We start from the raw sequence: 6,217 nt of genomic DNA, 5'->3' as shown, positions 1-6,217 counted from the left end.
ATGTCTTGCCACTGATCGATATGTGGAATAAACTGATTAGGAGAAGGTTTGAAGAAGAGCATGTCATACCCATTAGCGTCTACTTGTGATTGCAGCTTTTCTCGTACACGCATCCAGCAGGTTACGTAAGCAGGCTATTGTGCATGTATAAGCCTGCAATTGTGCGATATATGTTTACCTCTGGTCTCCTCCTCTTGGACGATAGTTGTGACAATATCCATGTGCATACCCGTTGACCCGACAAGCCTATGTATTAACCGTGCATTTCCTTCATGAGGGCCTGGCTCACACCCAGAGTGCACTGCAAAGAGCTTGAATATGGCCTTCCCTTCTTGCTAATAACAAAACCTCTTCTCTTTCTCGTTGTCACGCTTCTTTAGATTTTGCTCCCCCACACGATGACAATAGTAATCTTTCACCTCAGCCAGAAAGGGTTTGAATCTTATGTACTTTTGCCGAATGCAAAGCACCACCTGATGCTTGGCAGCAAGCTGCTGGAGGCGCTGAGGGACCTCCTGGGCTTGACTCTGTGTACTCAAATCAACGCGTTTTGGATGATTGCTTCTGATGCGCAGACATCCCAGATGCACAACAAAGAGCAAGAAGCGACACATACCTTAACATATGCTTCGAGGATGCCATAAAGCTTGGCTCCAACAGTCCAAATCTGTCTGATGCGATCTATGGTGTCCTTCACTCCAAGGTGCTACAGATCTGCATCTCCATGATATCCAAAGATTATGTCTTGCCACTGATCGATATGCCCATGCTAGCCCTCAAAAACATCTACATCCCTGCATCAATGCATACAATGGATAGCCCAAGCTGGCCTAAAGCTGATCCTGATGCAGTGGTATGAATCAACCAACCCACTTTTGCCAGTCTCATTCTGAGCATCGGGAACATCATCACAATCCTCCATCCCTCTGACTTATCCTTCTCCTTAGGAGACAAGCAGAACCTCAAGTTATGGAACTCCTGCCAACGTATATGTAGTGAGCTATTTCTAGTATTTCTATCCTGCAAAGCATGCCTCGCAGCCATAAGTGGATCCCTACTCCTTAATGTCTCAGCCCATTCCATGTCAAGTGCATCCTGATAACAAGGGATTTGATTCATCAAGTATGTGCAATCCAAATAAACAAGAGCAACCTCCCCAAACCACAAACACATCGCGCACAATTACATAATGACAAGAAATTGATGGCTCTGTCCTGTTGTTGTCCTGCCCCTTTCTGATGCTTTCTGATGTCTTGTCTTCTTTAATCTCTACATGTGCTTGCAGCTTGTCCTGTATACGCTTCCAGCAGGTTACATAACGAGGTTACTGGGCATGTATAAGCCTGCATCTGAGCGCAAGTGCACATGCACGTGCGTACTAGTACATGTTTTGTCTTCTTTGAACTCTTTTTACCTTGTCCTGTTGCTGTCCTCCCCCTTTCTGATGCTTTCGTGTGTCATTGTGCGTATGCACATGCATAGACACAGATATTTCAAGTAATGCATAGACACAGATTGATCAAAATGTCCAAGTAATGCCGCTAGTGGCCATCACCCACCTCTTGGCTGAGAATGGCCTCCAGATACTTGAGTCACATCTTGCTGGTTTGTCTTTGGCCTGTGTGCATCCAGTAATGGAAAGCTTGGGCTGAGAGATTCTGACACATCAGCACGTGTAATTCTGGTCGCTGAGTTGGTGTGCTCTCATTGCTGCATGGAAAAATTTCACTTGGTGACTTGTGACAATGTCATTGGAGGAGGATCAATCTCATTACGACTGTTGATGTCTAACATCCGTCGGCTGCATCTATAAATCTTGTCGTGGAAACTGCTGTTAATGGACGTCTGAGATGCCGTGCCCCCTGAACCTCGACTGTGATGGAGAGTACCACGTCTAGCACTAATCAATACCTTCTTGTGGACCTCCCTGAACCATTGCCCCCAACAAGAGCGACAGTTCTTCCGGAAGGTATGGATAAAGAGAAATTGTTGAAGATGATGACATCTGGCCTGGAAGGATAGCTGAAGACCACATTTCGCAGCTCAATGTCACCTTTGACTTCAGTGAGCTTCAAACCATCCTCTACCTGGCGATTCATCTTCATCGGTTTATTCACCATTTCGATGATTTTGTATGCCGCCACCTTCCCTTTACTAAAAGCACTTATATTCCCCATAGCTTGACCGAGAGCCCTGCATTACAAGGCAATAAATACAAAAAACCAATCATGCCAGATTTTTGAAGGAGCTTCTAGATGCTATTTCACAGGGAAAAAAGTGCTTACATGCTCCCAAAAATTGCAGAGAAGATAGCACTTATGGCTTTCCCGCCTGTAGTCTCCTTACAACGAACAAGGACACCCCCATACCATAATATTAGGGCCCATGAAAAGAAGAGAATTGTGAATGTAACTCCAATACCCAATCCCTTGGCCAAACCCCCTTTATAACCTAATTTCAATTTCAAAGCTAAGGAGTCTGTAAAAGCCTGAGCAACTCTCTTCTCACCAGCAAACGAATGAACAGTCAGAATCTGACCAATTGTCTGTCCATAAAATCAACAAGGTGGTAATTAAGCCATTACTTTGTGCATTCAACATACACACACACACCCCATTCACCCATCTTTTTCTTAGTTTGTACCTGTTCTACAATGGCCCCTGCATTTCCATAAGTTTCTTGACTTTTAGTCGTCAATCGCGTAAGTGTGTATGCATACAAGCCCCCAGCAAATGCTATTGCTGTTACAAGAGCCACTAAAACCAGGCATAATTTCCATTGCAACGAAAACCCCACTCCAAAACCTCCAACAAAAGTGCCCACATATTGCAAGAAATTTCCTGCCTACAGATAAAACAAACTGCATATTGATCATGGATGAACATACAATAGGCATTAGAATGCTCTTTTATGCAACTTGGGTCTGGATGCAAAGTCCCCTTGAGCTCACCACACCATGATAAGGGCTATTGCCTACTTGAGTGGTCCATCCTTCTCTAAGGGTAGGTTATCCTTCAATGTTCCCAGAACGCGGCCCATATTCAACATCGTTTGTATGTTGTGGCTCCTGCGCATAGTGGAGGGTTATGTCTGGGAGTCTATCTTTCACTGGAGCACACACGAGGAGGATAGTCAAGGTCGCGAGGCCCACAGGCTATTCATTTCATGAGGCGGATCCAGCCCACTTTATCTATCAATTATATTGCCAGAGATGTGGATATGAGGCAGACAGGTACACGCATACTACCCATTGCCATATGTAGATTACCCGCTGGAGCAGTCCAGTTATTTAATTCCACAGATACAAGCACAAGGAGAAGAGGACCGAATTAGGTGAAACTGGAGCAGTGCCCTCTACGTCTTGCAAAAATTGCACAAAAACTTCAATTCTACAATCAGTACAATGTCTCCCCCCTCAAGAAAGAAAAACATTTGGACACATTTATCAACGAGAAGAAGAAATCAAATGAAAGATGGGAAAATGAATTTCATTTGTCGCCCTTATGATGAATGTGGAAGCAAAGGCAAGTATGGAAAACAAAATCTGACAGCAACCAGTTACCTTTTCACTTACAGCGTCTTGCACCAACACTGTATCCTTGGCGATGCTATCGACTAGCGTGCCAGTGCGAGCATCCATGTCAAAGAAACCCACCTCTTGGCTGAGAATGGCCTCCAGATACTTGAGTCGCATCTTGCTGGTTTGTCTTTGGCCTGTGTGGATCCAGCAATGGAAAGCTTTCCTGTTGCTGTCCTCCCCCTTTCTGATGCTTTCGTGTGCTTTGTGCTATTTTGATTTCTTTGATATGTGTTATTTTGATTTCTTTGATATGTGTCACTTTGATTTTCATTAATAATAATGATTATGATTAAGCCCCAAACTGCTAATTGATTGAAACCAACATCTAATTGTCTTTTCTTCATTGTTTACAGGCTTAAACATGGATGGTAGCAACTTCGTCTCAGGGGATGATAGAACACCTGAATGCAGTGAAGATTTTAGTGCAAATGACAGCATGGATGTGGAGTCCGGTACATTCTTCTGAATTGTCAACTTACACTTTCGCATTCAACTTCATTAACTAAAACTCGCTTTCCTCGCCTTCACAAACTCAAAATCGAGAATCTACATAGTCTTTCCACCTGAATACTACTTTTACAGATTCATGTCAAAATACGAAATCTCCTTCGTCCTCTCATGAACATCAACAAACTCCTTGCAAAACTCTTGCTATCTTACCCACGGCATCTTGCGCCCCTTTAGGAGTACCACCAAAGGTTTTCAAGCGCATACAACCAAAAAACAAGGTCAAAAGGAACCTCCTTCCAAAATTCACACAAGAAGGTATGTTGTTTACAATTCTGAAAGCGAACAATATTTGTTAACTGCCTTGTATACATTTTGTGAATTCATGTCCTTTTTCAGGCTTCTCCAACCCTCAGGCTGACAAAGGCAAACTCTCTCTTGCTGGCACACATAGCGAATTGACCTAGCTTGACCCTGAAGACCACAACCTCAACTTAGGGCCTCATTCACCTAGCACTATTCCTTTGTTGCATATTAGCGAGATCTTAGAATCCAGCCCTAGGTTTGCCTTGGAAGAAATTTTTTTTAATAGATATGGTACTTATAAGGTACCACCCGAACAAGCAAAATATGGGCGCTTCTTAAAAGTAGATCTGGTTGATGTCCAATGCATGCATACAATCACATTAGTTGTTGGCCAAGAATGCATTGAAAACTATTCCAATAAACTATCTATTGGCGAGTTCATCAGGGTTGAAAATTTGTCAGTGAAACCAAAAAACAAGAATGATGGGGGAACTGCACCATACTCTCTTTACTTGGATGCAGCTGCATTTGTAATTAAGGCTGAACCTTTCCCAGTCAGCCTTAGCTTCTGTCCCGAAACCAGCATAAGAGCTTTCTTGGATGAAGCTCCTGCACTGCATGGAAGAGGAATACGGATGCCCCTGGCGGCAGTAGCCTTTGTCATCATTCATAGAGAGGATCCATTGTCTACTTGTGGTACTGGTCGATTAATTGGGGATCTCCTTGTGGCAGATGGTCCAACATCTTCAGACACAGCCATTGTAAGATTCTTCTTGTTTGTCTTTATCACAACATCAAAGTAATCATCTTGAACTTGTATTGATTGCTCTTATTTGATGTGAAGCTCTCTTTTGTTAATGAACGAAAGACAGAGCTACAGTCATTGTTAGAGGACCTTGAAACAAATGATGTTTGCATGTATGTTGCTCGAAATGTTGGCTCTTTCAAAGGTAGTTCAAACAAGCTATTTGTTGTGGACATGACCATCATCACACCTGCACAGAGCTCACGACTACGTGCAAAACTTACTTTTGTGTTTGAATCCCAAACCAAAGAACTTGGTTACGGAATTGAGGTTTGCCTATTGTCTTTTTTGTTTGACTCTTATTTTCATTATCGAGCCACATAGAATTAAGTTTCCAATGTTTCTATGCGTTGCTTTCACCGCTCATAGGTCACTGGGAGCCTTCGAATTGTGAACATCAACAGCATCCTCTTGGTGCAACAATGTGCTACATGCAACTCTTCAAAGATTCATTGTGCAGGGAGCACAGGCTATTGCACATCTTGTGCAAAAACTTGTAGAATCAACAAGGTACCACAGTTAGAGGCAAGAATCACAACAGCAGACAACGTAATCAATGCAAAGATTCTTGGTGACATTGTAGATACAATTCTCTGCTTTGACAAGCCCTTCAAAGACCTTTACTTGGAATCAGCAATCGACACACGAGATGCCCTTGCATCTACTATGAAAATAGGAAGCTTCAAAGTTAGTGTCTCAGGACATATCACATCTTTTAACGCTTTATGCTATCCTACAAACGCGTACAAACTTCTCTAAGTTTAAAGAAAGTTTAACACTTGCTATGTTTGACAATTTCAAAAATGAAAAAATTTGCAAGTCCTACACTCGAGCACTATTACAAAACATTGCCTCAACCTCTTCAAACAATTCAAGTAGTTTTATAGATTTATTGTAGACATGTAACACTTCAATGGGTCTAACGATGGAGATAGCAACTGTTTTTGCCTTCACTTTCCAAAGAAAATTCCTTGTAGTGTTTTGCAATGACCAAAACGAGTATCAACGTTCTTGTTTTGTTGGTAATGATGAACATAGTGTTACTGGAAACAATCTTGGAGTTATCTCATCAACACATG

At 42.5% G+C, this 6,217-nt stretch overlaps 1 pseudogene across 1 annotated transcript; it reads left to right on the top strand.

Moving 5' to 3' along the window:
- The first annotated feature begins 3,938 nt into the window (after positions 1–3,938).
- LOC147418497 (uncharacterized) lies at positions 3,939–5,899 on the top strand (annotated as a pseudogene). Its single transcript, XR_015187345.1, has 4 exons — positions 3,939–4,032; positions 4,163–4,345; positions 4,427–5,094; positions 5,178–5,899. The product of XR_015187345.1 is annotated as an uncharacterized LOC147418497 (transcript).
- The last annotated feature ends 318 nt before the right edge of the window (positions 5,900–6,217 follow it).

The sequence above is a fragment of the Adiantum capillus-veneris genome, chromosome 30 (genome assembly GCF_014529385.1).
Source record: "Adiantum capillus-veneris isolate H3 chromosome 30, ASM1452938v2, whole genome shotgun sequence".
In the NCBI taxonomy this organism is placed as follows: domain Eukaryota; kingdom Viridiplantae; phylum Streptophyta; class Polypodiopsida; order Polypodiales; family Pteridaceae; genus Adiantum; species Adiantum capillus-veneris.
This window is presented reverse-complemented; position numbering and strand designations above follow the sequence as displayed.